General features: G+C 42.5%; 1 protein-coding gene across 3 annotated transcripts in view; it reads left to right on the top strand.

Annotated features, from left to right (window-relative positions):
- Positions 1 to 13,385, top strand: part of KCNJ15 (potassium inwardly rectifying channel subfamily J member 15) — a 134,016-nt gene that overhangs the window by 102,315 nt on the left and 18,316 nt on the right. The window contains exon 1 of one of the 3 annotated variants that reach the window (XM_082246107.1): positions 8,016 to 8,075. The exons of the other annotated variants lie outside the window; for them this stretch is intronic. The gene's annotated coding sequence lies outside the window, so the exon portion shown is untranslated. Of the gene's footprint in view, positions 1 to 8,015; positions 8,076 to 13,385 lie in introns of those variants that run through there. 3 annotated transcript variants of the gene reach the window in all.

Here is a 13,385-nt window from a genome sequence, read left to right as displayed (position 1 = left end):
CATGAGGTCCTGCTATGTAAAGATGTGAATGCGACCTCAGACAGCAATCATCAGAACGAGTTTACCTGTTGGACGATTTCCTCTGGCCTCCTATTCCTGTGACAACTCAGAAATGTTGCATTTAATATCACTTTCTGTAACCGGAAACAATAGTCATCAGCATCAATAGTGAGAATGAACTTCCCCAGTGGGGACGCAGACAAGCATAAAAACCAGGCAGATGGACAGACTCTTCCACATTTTATCCACAACTTAAAAAAGTTTAGGCTTAACATATACTTTAATTTAAAAATAAAAATGTATCCAAACTTTAATTTATTACATTGGTTACCAGTTCAAAGAAAAAGTAGATATTAGATAGGTATTGCAAATAAAATGGCCTCTGCATGGGGATCAATGCTAAATTTCAAGTCTCTCAAATTAGCATGTTGCAGAATTGCAAGTTTTTATTTTTATTTGGTTCTTACCCAACTGTTTTTAATGTCTGACAATAACAAACATGCTTTAAATATTGTATTAATTTACTTAAAACGCAATTTTATTAACATTTATATCCTTTATCTTTTGCCCTGTACTATACAGTATATAACCAATTGCTTTATATTTTCTTGTTTTTCTCACTTTTTTATTTTTTTTATCTATTCTTAGCAAAATCTTAGGAATTTTAATTGAATACATACTTTTTAATTTATACTGATGTAGGCAAGTGCATTCTTTACATGAATGGCAAAGGTCTTTTAACTACCTCCAAAAAAATAAAATAAATGCATTTTTTACATCTCCGTTGTGGAATGAAAGGAGAACTTGGCCCACCACTGAACCATGCCCTGGAATTTGGGTGGAACTTGGGAAAATTGAGGCTAACGTTACTTACTATATGTGAGAAGCAGGCTCGTGTATTGTTGCTTGTAGTTAACTCCATAATTACACAGAGCTTTTCTTAGATGCTGAAAAGTTTGCATATTGTTGGCTTGGTGTAGGAAAGTAAAGGGGGATTGAATGTCATTGTGGAATGTAGAATTTGATTGGCAAATATACATTTGGTGTGTCTTTTGTTAGGGTCGCTAAACCAGTTGGAGTTCTTTCTAAAGCATGCTGGCAAGGGAAAGGCTTTTCTACTTAGACTGTGGCTGATTTTTTTTTAAAAAACAAACTGTAACATTTTTTGCTTTGATGCACATGGAATTAATTTACCTAATTTTAACTGAAAGCTTGATTGGTCTTTAACGTAGATCTAAATCAGAAAACTCCGGGCACAAATAAAGGACACAGATTATTGCATTAAATGTAATGTCTACAATGAAAACAGTGTAAGTACCTGGATTTGATTTGGTATAGGCCTCTTGCAGGCATCTGTGCAGCAGAGCTCTGACTGGAAGATGGAAAAGAAGCACAAAGAGCCAGTTATGCTGCAGTGCTCATGTGCTAACAAGTAACATGCTGATGTCGATTTCTAAAAATGTTAGCTGGAGGCTGTCATATTGATATAGTGGCTTTAATGTTCAACCTCCAATGTTTCAGATCCCCGATTTTTGTAAATCAGGAGTTCTGACTTCATTATGACTTTATGATCAGCTTGCTGGTCCTGAATCAGTGATTTAGATGGTTCAACAGCCAGGGTCATCCAAAATAGCTGGTATTTCCAGAAAGTAATCAGCAATGGCAGCCTACAAATTCAAGTGTATGTTCAGGCATTACCCAAATCCCCCAAACTTCCATATACCTCTTTAAATCATGTCACATCATTATTATTTCTTCTTTTACCTTATTGCCGTAGTTAGCATGTTGTAGATAAGGACAAGCTACAGTACTTTCTCCAACCTGCAGGTTGCACTGTGCCTTTTCTTCAGGTTGTCAGGGGTCCAACATAAAGGAAATGTCTCCTACCTTGGGGTGCAGGTGGCCATCTTGAGAAGGACAGTGATCCTATTGGATACTGAGGTCCTGCGAGATCTGGGCAGCCATCTTGATAAAGGACCCTATAAGTGTAGGGGCTGACGTCATTTGGGTAAGCTGAGAGTGAGGCAGTAAGGTAAGGAGAGAGTTGTAATGGATAGGGAAAGCACAGGTAAAGAAGTAGGGAGAGGTTCTGGGTGTGCAGGGATGTCTAGGTTTCCTTTTCAGGGTGTTTTGTTTGCACTGGTCTCAAATAGGCAGCTTCCGGCTGTAATATTCCTCAGAAGCCTAAAGGAGCCCAGTGTCATCTAATCTAATCACCAATACTCCAATAGAGCACTCCTCTGGCACTTTGAATTGAAAAGGGTATTTGTTTACTGCTTGTCTACCTCCCTACCATCAGTGGCGTCACTAGGGTTGGTGTCACTCGGTGCGGGAAAAACATTGTGTCACCCCTCCACCAACTATAGTCCCCCCTCAGTACAGACTCCCCTACCCCAGTACAGACCTCCACTCCATTAAGTACAGACCCCTCCCTCTGTATAGACCCCCCACTAAGTGTAGACCCCCCTCCTTCAGTATAGACCCCTCTCCATCAGTAAAGACTCCTCTCACTAAGTACAGACCCCTTTCCCTCAGTACAGACCCCTCTCCCTCAGTACAGACCGCTCTCTATCAGTGCAGACCCCCTTCCATCAGTACAGACCCCTCTCCATCAGTGCAGACCCCCCTCCATCAGTATAAACCCCCTCATTGCAGACCCCCCTCCATCAGTAAAGACCCCCCTCAGTGCAGACCCTTCATCAGTGGAGACCCCCCTCAGTGCAAACCCCCCTCCATCAGTGCAGACCCGCCCCTCAGTATAGACTCCCCCTTCCATCAGTACAGACCCCTCCCGTTAGTGCAGACCCCCCTCCATCAGTGTAGACCCCCTCAGTTCAGACCTCTCTCCCTCAGTATAGACCCCCCACTAAGTACAGACCCCCCTCCCACAGTATAGATCTCCCTCCCTCAGTAAAGACTCCCCTCACTAAGTACAAAACCCCTTCCCTCAGTTCAGACCCCTCTCCCTCTGTACAGACCTCTCTCTATCAGTGCAAACCCACTTCCATCAGTACAGACCCCCTTTCATCAGTGCAGACCCCCCTCCATCAGTGATGACCCCCTCCATCAGTAAAGATTCCCCCTCCATCAGTATAAACCCCCTCCCCTCATTGCAGACCCCCCTCCATCAGTAAAGACCGCCCTCAGTGCAGACCATCAGTGGAGACCCCCCTCAGTGCAGACCCACCTCCATCAGTACAAACCCCCCTCCCCTCAGTACAGACCCCCCTCAGTTCAGACCCTCCCTCTTATCAGTGCAGACCTCCCCCCTTCCATCAGTATAGACATCTATCCATCAGAACTGACCCCCTACTCCCCTCAGTGCAAACCCTCCTCCCTCAGTGCAGACCCCCCTCTGTACAGACCCCCTCCATCAGTGCACACCCCTCCTTCCATCAGTATGGACCCCCATCCCTCAGTATAGACCCCCCCACTAAGTACAGACCCCCTCCTGTAGTATAGACCTGCCTCCATCAGTATAGACCCCACTCTCAGTACAGACCCCACCCTCAGTACAGACCCCCCTCTCAGTATTGACCCCTCTCCATCAGTATAGACCTCTCTCCATCAGTATAAATCCCTCTCCATCAGTGCAGATTTCCCCTCATTACAGTCCCCCCTCTATCAATGCAGACCTTCCCCCCTCAGTGCATACCCCCCTCGATCAGTGAAGGGAGAAGGGTGTTGGGCGCTAATGCCAAAGGGGTGTACACCAGGTGCAAGACAGCCAGATGATCAGGGGCTGTGGCAAACCGGACTTCTCAAATATTGCTAAAAATCAGGGCAGCTCTGGCAGGCAGAAAACAGGAAATCCCGCTGGCAGCAAAAGAGAAGAAAACAGGCGCTGCTGAATGTAGCAACAGACTTTATTACATGACACACGATAATAGTAACTCACATTAAATGTAGCTCTAGTCCATGTTCCATAGTGTGGCTATTCCCGGATTCAGTCCTCCATATCCCGACCATCCCACAGTCAGGAAGTGACGATCCAGGAAGCTTCACAAGGGATCTGGTTAGAGGGAGAGCCGCGGTGAACCGCAAGCTGACCGGAAGTGACGTAACGCGTTTCGGAGCATGCACACTCGGCTCCTTCTTCAGTCTGATCCCCCCTCAGTACAGACCCCCCTCCATCAGTGCAGACCCTCCTCTATCAGTGCAAACCTCCCCTTCCATCAGTATAGGCCCCTCTCCATCAGTACAGACCCCCCTCTGTATAGACCCCTCTCCATCAGTACAGACCCCCCTCCTCTCAGTGCAGACCCACCTCCATCAGTGCAGACCCTCCCTCAGTACAGATCCCCCTCTATCAGTGCAGACCCCCCTCCATCAGTACAGAGCCCCTCCATCAGTGCAGACCCCCCTTTGTATAGACCCCCTTCCATCAGTACAGACCCCCTCCCCTCAGTGCAGACCCTCCTCCGTCAGTACAGACCCCCCTCTGTACAGACCCCCCCCCTCCATCAGTATAGACCCCACCCTCAGTATAGTCCCCCCCTTCCATCAGTATAGACCACTCTCCATCAATACAGGCCGCCTCCCCTCAGTGCAGACCCCCTTTCAACAGTATGCGTTAAAAAAAGGTTTGTACACATAAGCAAATGCTTGCGTAAGCTGCAGAACCCAACAAGGCACCCCAGTATTTTCTGTAGTCCTAACTCTTATTTTTAATTTGCTTTTATTTATTTTTTTCCCTTACGTAGACCAACCTCAATACTGGACACTTTCACCCCCTTCCTTCCCAGACCAATTTTCAGCTTTCAGTGTTCTCGCAATTTGAATGACAATTACTCAGTAATGCTACACTGTACCCAAATGAAATTTTTATATTTTATTTCACATAAATAGAGCTTTCTTTTGGTGGTATTTATTCACCACTGGGTTTTTTTATTTTTTGCGATATAAGCGAAAAAATAGCGAACATTTTGAAAAAAAAAAAACAATATTTTTCTACTTTCTGTTTCAAAAGAAATCCAATAAAATCAAATTTCATCATAAATTTCGACCAGAATGTATTCTGCTACATGTCTTTGGTAAAAAAAATACTGAGAAGTGTATGTTAATAGGTTTGTGTGAAAGTTATAGAGCCTGCAAGCTAGGGCTTGAAAATTGATCACACCTGATGTACTGACTACCTATTTCATTTCTTGAGGCCCTAAAATGTCAGGACATTACAAATACCCCCCAAATTACCCCTTTTTGTAAAGAGGTAAAGAGGTGCGTCCAATGTATTTAGTAAGAGGCATAGTGAGTTTTTTGAAGTTGCAATTTTTTGCCCACAATAGTTTGGGTAATGAAATTTTTTTTCCCCACAAAATTGTCTTATTAGCAAGTTAGTTCTTACGCATGGCATACATAAACTTACAATTACACCCCAAAATATATTCCTCCTGAGTATGGCGATACCACATGTGTGAGACTTTTCCACAGCCTGGCCACATACAGAGGCCCAGCATCCAAGTAGCACCGTCAGGTGGTCTAAAGGCATAAATTACACATTTAATTTCCTGAGTACCTATCACATTTTTGAAGGCCCTGCAGCACCAGGACAATGGAATTACCCACAAAATGACCTCATTTTGGAAAGAAAACACCCCAATGTATATTCTATGAGGCATAGTGAGTCTTTTGAACATGTAATTTTTTTCCCACAAGTTTTTGGAAAATGTGGAAAGAAAATGAAAACTTATTTTTTCTTTACACAGAGTTGTCAATTTATAAGATATTTTATAAGATATTTCCAACAGAAAGCATGTACATAGCAAAAACTATATCCCAAAATACATTCTGCTACTCCTCCTGAGTATGGCGCTACCCGATGTGTGACACTTTTCCACAGCCTGGCCACATACAGAGGCCCAGCATTCAAGTAGCACCTTCAGGCGTTCTAGGAGCATTAATTACACATTTCATTTCCTGAGTACCTATCTCATTTTTGAAGGCCCTGTGACAGATGTTGATCACTGGGATGTGGCAGATGTTCACTGGGACAGATGTAGCAGATCACGGACAGATGTGGCAGATCACGGAGAGATGTGGCAGATTATCATGGACAGATGTGGCAGATTATCATGCACAGATACACTAGATGATCACTGGCAGATGATGTGCGCTAGATGTGCGCCAGATGATCACATAAAGATGTGGCAGATGATCATGGACAGATGTAGCAGATTATTACGGACAGATGTGGCAGATTATAACGGACAGAGGTGGCATATTATCATGGACAGATGCGCCAGATGATCACTGGTACATGTGGCAGATGATGCGCACTAGATGTGCACAGATGATCACGGACAGATGTGGCAGATGATCATAGACAGGTGTGGCAGATGATCAAGAACAGATGCGCCTGATGATCACTGGCAGATGTGGCATATGATGTGCGCCAGAAGATCACGGACAGATGTGGCAGATGATGTGCACCAGATGATCATGGACAGATGTGGCAGATGATGTGCTCCAGATGTGTGCCAGCTGATCATGGACAGATGTGGCAGATGATGTGCGCCAAATGATCACAGACAGATGTGGCAAATGATCACTAACAGATGTGACAGATGATCATAGACAGATGCAGCAGATGATCACGGACAGATGTGGCAGATGATGTGGCGCCGGATGTGCGCCAGATGATCACGGACAGATGTGGCAAATGATCACGGACAGATGTGGCAGATGATGTGCGCCAGATGATCATGGACAGATGTGGCAAATGATCATGGACAGATGTGGTAAATGGTCATGGACAGATGCACCAGATGATCACTGGCAGATGTGGCAGATGATGTGCGCCAGATGATCATGGACAGATGTGGCAAATGATCATGAACAGATGTGGCAAATGATCATGGACAGATGTGGCAAATGATCACGGACAGATGTTCACTGTAACAGATTATTGTACTGGGACAGATGTGTAACAGCTGTTTTTACTGTGTTCGGGACACTGTGTGCTTGGGACACTGTATTGATGTGTTGGGGACACTGTGTGTGAGGAGAAGCAGAGCCGATCACCGTGACAAGGGCTCTATTGACATCATATGACGGCTGTGATTGGACACAGCCGTCATGTGACCAAGAGGGCTAATCACAGGGCCCTCCTGCCGAACGGCGGTGCACTGTGTCCAGGGGACACAGGCACACCGAGATGGCGTAGCTGGGCGTGCACGTGGCTGCATGATCTCCCTCCTTCTGAAGGATGTTCCTGAACGTCCACTCAGAAGTAGGAAGCTCCCACCCGGCCGTATATGCACATTGGCCGGGTGGGGGGAGGTTAAAGTGGTTGTAAACCCTTACACATACCCACTGAATTAGCTAGCCACAGGTGATATACAGAAATGAAACAAATCCTCCTCCATAAGTTGTACCTGTTTATCTGCAGCCCTCTTTCCTCTACAGCCTCCTAAAGCACACATTTTGCACAGCATCTCTTATCTCCAAAAGGCAGGGTGTGGGGATCTGATGTCACACACTGCACAACTCAGAGAGAAGAGCAGGGTGTAATCTGGCGCCTGAGTGAGGGGAATGGACACACTACTCCTCTTTAAACAGTCTCATAGGGAAATATGCACAGCTGAGGTTATCAATAATCTGCTGTGTGCTGCAGGAGGGGAGGGGCCGTCTCCTGGGATTGCTTGGTGTCATAAAGATGGTCAGAAGTGACTCATGCAGACAGCAAAAGAATGAGAAAGCAGACAGAAATCACTGCATTACATTGTATCCAAGCCAAGTGCACACTATAGAATGATCTGCTTTGTTCATTTTTCATTACAACCACTATAAGGCTACATGCACATGAGCATATTTATGCTTCCCGGGCAGCCTTATACGTTCCAGGTTTTCATGAAGCCATAAATGCTATAAGGAAATAAAGGCACTTTTCTTCCTAGTGTTTGTTGTTAATGTGGAAGGATGTTTACCTGAGATATTTCACAATGGCAGTTTGTAAATAACTATACAACCAATCATACAGCAATCAGCTGAGCTCACTGACTCACCTTCAGCACCGAGCGGACTTTGCCAGACAAACGTGCTGTGAAGCGAGGAGACAGGGCAATCACTTTATGGAGGTAAGTTGAAAACCAAATCTTAGCCCACCTGTTGTTTGTGAAGTAAGGGCAAAGAGTCAGCAGATTAGAACACCCTGGAATCTGTTTTTAGTGTTTACTTGTATACTGCCACTGCCAAGCAATCAGCAATGGAAAATCGGTGACTATTTGAATGTCTTCTGTTTAAATCCTTGACCTCGCTTTAGTAAGAAGTCAAGAAATTTAGCGTGCCAATGTAACAAATTGAACACTGGGCAATTTTATGGAAAGTTTCCAGGTCTGATTTAACTAAAAAAAGCTGGAATTGAAGTGCACCTGTGTTCAGTTCAAATATCTAGTCATATATTAGAAAATATTTTGCTGATTTTGTAGTTCTTTTTAAGATCTTTGGATTCTGAAGAATCTTCGGCATCCGATGATGTGTTTTATCTGACATCTGTCCATTGGACAGGAAGTGGGAGAAAATCTCCCCATTGGAATACCAGACAGCAATAAAATTGAGAAGAAACCCTTCATCTTCTGTGCTATTTTTTTTTTTTTTTTTAATTTCCATTTTTAAAAGTAATTACATAAAGTAACACCCCTGCAGGGGCCAAAATCTGCAGTCTACAAGAATCTGCCAATAAAGTGCAGGTTACAAAACATAAAATGTTAACATAAAAAAAAAAAAGTTTTGCCTGGAGTTTGACTTTAAGTTGTGTGTCTCTTGTATCAAGAATTCCTTGGCACTGAGCCCTCTAAATGCCTTTGAGCAGTTTGGCAAGGTAAAACAGGGATTCAAGTATGGAAATATATAAACAGTACTATAGTAAACTTGTTCTTTCAATAGCTATAACAAGCACATAATTTGTCATCTCTGTTGATACTGTGTTTCCAAGTGCCAGCTGAAAGGTGACATTAGACTTGCATTGGCTTTTCTGGATGCTAATGACAAAGAGAGAGAGGCACTTAAAGTGCACCTGTGCCCTCACTATAAACAGTAAAATATTTACATGTTTTAAAGGGCATTAGAAGAGCTTTAAAACAAGCTATCACTGACCTTTTCAGCTGCATGAACTGTGAAGTAATTCATTCTCAAAGAGCACAATAAAGACTCTAAAGTCAAGTTTCATTCTATTTCTAAGAGCTTACGGCACCTGCCATTTACATTAGAAGGTTGGAAGGCTGTAACCGGGGATTTGGAAAAATGGAAGGGGTAACTGTGGTTGGCTGTGCTTTGGGGTCTAGAAAAATGGTGGGATAGCTGTGGCTGGCTGAAAATAGGGGTCTTCAGAGTTGGGGTGGTGGGGGGTGAGTATGGTGGCTTGCTGAGGTTGAAAATCGAGAGCGTTTAAGAGGGTTATAGCTGGCTATAATTGGACATGTACAATACAATACAGTATTGTACATCAAATAGGTGACCCTGATGATGTCACATATGATAAAACGCGTGGGAAGGAGACATGCACACACGCTACCACCAGGGGTCAAGTCCTGGGAAAAAAAGGGTAGGAACTCACCCAAGACCCCCATCCACCTCAAAAATAAAAATGTGTGTATATATATATATATATATATATATATATATATATATATATATATATATATATATAATACGTACTCCTTTTTTAACAAATAAAGTGCAACCCTTATTGTAAAGTGCAGGTTAAGAGGACACCTCCAAAATTCAAATGCATTAAACAAATAAATATAGAACAGATGTAACAACAATATAATTCAACCTGTATGCTGTACTAACAAAAAAAAACACAATGAGTGATAATGGTTCCTGCACAGGGAATTTCTAAAACAAACAGTGTTTAAAAAAAAAGCGTAACACAGTTCATTACAAAATATCTCACAAACATGAATAACGTTTTCTTAGCTGTTCAAGATAATCAACTTTTCGAGATTTAGTATCATCTGCATTGCGATGTGTGGTCAGCCTTTTTGAGACATATGGTAAAGGATCCCATAAATGCACAGGAGGACCAATGAGACTGACAAACAAAAGAGTAGACGGGCGTTCAATGCCAAGCCCACTCCTAATGGGTGACATCACCAAATTCATGGTACTGAACCCCCGCTCAAAATCACCGGATGTCACTGGAAGACTGTTAACTGCTGTCATAACTGGTTTAAGATTTTCAGAAACCTCTGCAAAACCATTATCAATGAAACCGCTGAAACCTTCACAGATCATGGATGCATTGTTGAGACGGAATCTCTTTCACAGCTGCTCCAGCTTCATCTTATCTTCAAACCAAGGACTGTACACATCGATTGGCCAGCGTTGGGAATTCAGGATGTCAATTTCAGAGACAAGAATTTAAAATTCACCTGAGTGTGATGAAGCTGCAGGTCTGTTGCTCGCAGTTAAAGCATAAAGCCTGGTGAGTAAATTATCCACCAAACATTGATAAAATTGAGGGAGATTTATCCTCATTTGGCCTTCTGTACTCTCTGGATTGAAGGTCACACCTTTGAGATTCCCTTTTTCCACAGATTCCATGACTTCTTTCAGATGTTTGTCAGGCATGTCTTTCATTTTTTCAATTGCACGAACTGATTGATTAATCAGCTGATCAACTAATAATAGTCCTATTTCCTGAACAGCATCTGCAACCCCAGCAAGGTTTAACAAATACATTTCTGACGTCAGGACCTTGTTAATGCCACTAAACAGAGATTTCTGCTCACTGTTATGAGCTGAATTTAAGCTTGCTTTAATGAAATGACTTTACAGTGCAGGATATAAATCCCAAACTGCTCGTATCGATCTCTGAAGCATAGATAGCTCCCTGTATAGCATGAATCAATCTGCTCAACTGAAAAAAAAAACGTTTCCAATTTTAAGAATTTGTACTTCTAATTCTTTTGCACATTCAGAAAGCTCCAACAGGTTTTTTTTGGCGACTGATGAAACACAGCATACAACTTCCCAAAAAATGATGTGACATGAGGAAGACCAGGAATAGAATCAATTGTATCTGAAATGCACAATCGAGCCTATGACACAAGCAGTGCCATTTCACAAGCTGTGGATATTTTTCACTAAGTCGTACCAGAACATCTGACTTTCTTCCACGCATTACACTTGCACCATCACTATGTTACTTTTGGTTAGGTAGTCTTCAAACAAGACCTTCAAGATGAGATAGTGAGTCCAAACTGATAAAAGAAAAGGTGCATCTTATTCACTGCAGTGGGAGGATACAGTCTTACAAAAGCTCAGTTTGAAGTTAACTGGGCAAAGGCAGAAATATATCATCTAGCTAACAAGATTAGGCTAACTTATTTATAGTAATGAATATGCATAAGACATAGGCATGTTCTAGGTTGTAATCTAGGTGTGATCGTATAATCAATCCAATCAGTGTCCATATCTTCTGAATGGCAAGCTAATGGGTAAATGGGCGTTAACATCATGTGACTGACACAAAAAGGAACTAGCAGCAGTTCACCATGACAGTTGTTGGTTCAAACTTGTTCTGACCACAAATATCTATTCTTTGATCAAACAGGAAGGTAGGTGGTTGGTTTTCATCAGGCGGTGAGTGCCATCACAGGTTCAAAATGTGTACATTAGCTCTTACAATGAAATGACAGTGAAAAAGCAGAAGTAACAGTATACATGGTATATAGAGAACACATTTATCAGACCCCCATATATTTACCCAACTACAAACCCCAATCAAGTTTTTAGCAAGAAAGTCATTACTGGACCCATGTTTAGAAAGACAAGCTAGAAGAGTGACTTCAATAGACTGTGCATCTGCTTTTGGGCAAATCAAGCAAATCGAGAAAGAATGTGACTGGGCCTTTTCTGTTAACAGAGGCATGAATATAAACAATTAACACTGAATGTGAAGAAACTGTAGTAGAATCATCAATATATACAGAACTTTTAGGAGCCTGTTTAACAATTGCCTTGCAAAGCTTTGTCTCATTTCATTGGCAATGCAATCTATTTTTTGTGCAGCTGTATACTCATTATGGAGAATACATCCTAAGTCTGCACCATTTGCAACTTGCAAACTGATAAGATCTTGGAAGTCTGTGAAGTCTCGATTTTGTTTAGCACAAAAGTAGGCAGTGCGAAATACTTTAGTAGTGGACGCAAACTTATGATTCAGCTGTTCTGCTATGTTAGATTGAAAATTCTAGATACAGCCTGAATATTTCCTGCCTTTACATGTGCTTCTAAATTCTTATGTATATGGATTTTTTTACGCAGTGAGGTTAACATATCTTTTTTTGTTTTGCCATATGGAGTAATAATACCAGTGCTTCATTCTTTTGAAATAGATACACCCTGTGAAACAGGCACTCCAAGGTGTTTAACCTCACAGCACACACTACATCCTAAAAGGCCATTTTCTACAAACAGCCAAGGGTAATTTTTTTTTTTAAATTCTAACCACTGATTCTGGTCCCAGCATTCTGGTAGAAGAATTCTCTCACTAACATCAGCAGCTGTATCTTCAGTAACTAAGTCAACTACAGCTGGTTTACTGACTGGTGTCGTTTCTGCAGAGGACACTGGGTCATCCTGCTGAAGCGGAGGCTGAGATTAGCAACTTGCAGACTCATATGTGATCTGCAAGTATGTGATTTTTTACTGGAAGCCTTTTTTACTGGAAATCTATAATGCTGCCCTTTTATTTGCTCATTTCTGTACAAATAAAAACAATTAAAAAATAATAATTTACTGAAAGAGAGGGTGGAAAGGGTGGAACACACATTGGGTTCTGCAGTAAATCCAAAAGATTGCAAAGGCAGCAAGTAATAAAGCCTAGTATTGATGGCAGTTTACGCAGTTATAAAGCCTAGTATTGTTGCCAGTTTACACAGTAATAAAGCCTAGTATTGTTGCCAGTTTACACAGTAATAAAGCCTAGTATTGATGCCAGTTTATGCAGTAATAAAGTCTAGTATTAGTGCCAGTTTATGCAGTAATAACCCCTAGTATTGGTGCCAGTTTACGCAGTAATATCCCCTAGTATTGGTGCCAGTTTATGCAGTAATAAAGCCTAGTATTGGTGCCATAATCTCAGCGCATTGGAGGTTGGGAAGAATAGCGAGACCTGCCAACCACAGTGATGAAAGTGTTAAGGCCAACTGTTTACACCTGACACTCTATAGAGGTGAATAGAGGGTCTGATTAGGTCCACCTGAACTGCTGGTTGGTACGGCTGGTTGGTACTTCTGGTGGGTACTGTTGGTGGGGTAATGCTGGCTGATACTGCTGGTGGGTACTCCTGGCTGGTACTAATGGTTGGTACTGCTGGTGGGTACTGCTGGCTGGTTTTTCTGGCTGGTACTGCTGGCTGGTACTGCTGGCATGTAATG

The sequence above is a fragment of the Pelophylax lessonae genome (assembly GCF_965119305.1).
Source record: "Pelophylax lessonae genome assembly, chromosome: 2".
In the NCBI taxonomy this organism is placed as follows: Eukaryota; Metazoa; Chordata; class Amphibia; order Anura; family Ranidae; genus Pelophylax; species Pelophylax lessonae.
This window is presented reverse-complemented; position numbering and strand designations above follow the sequence as displayed.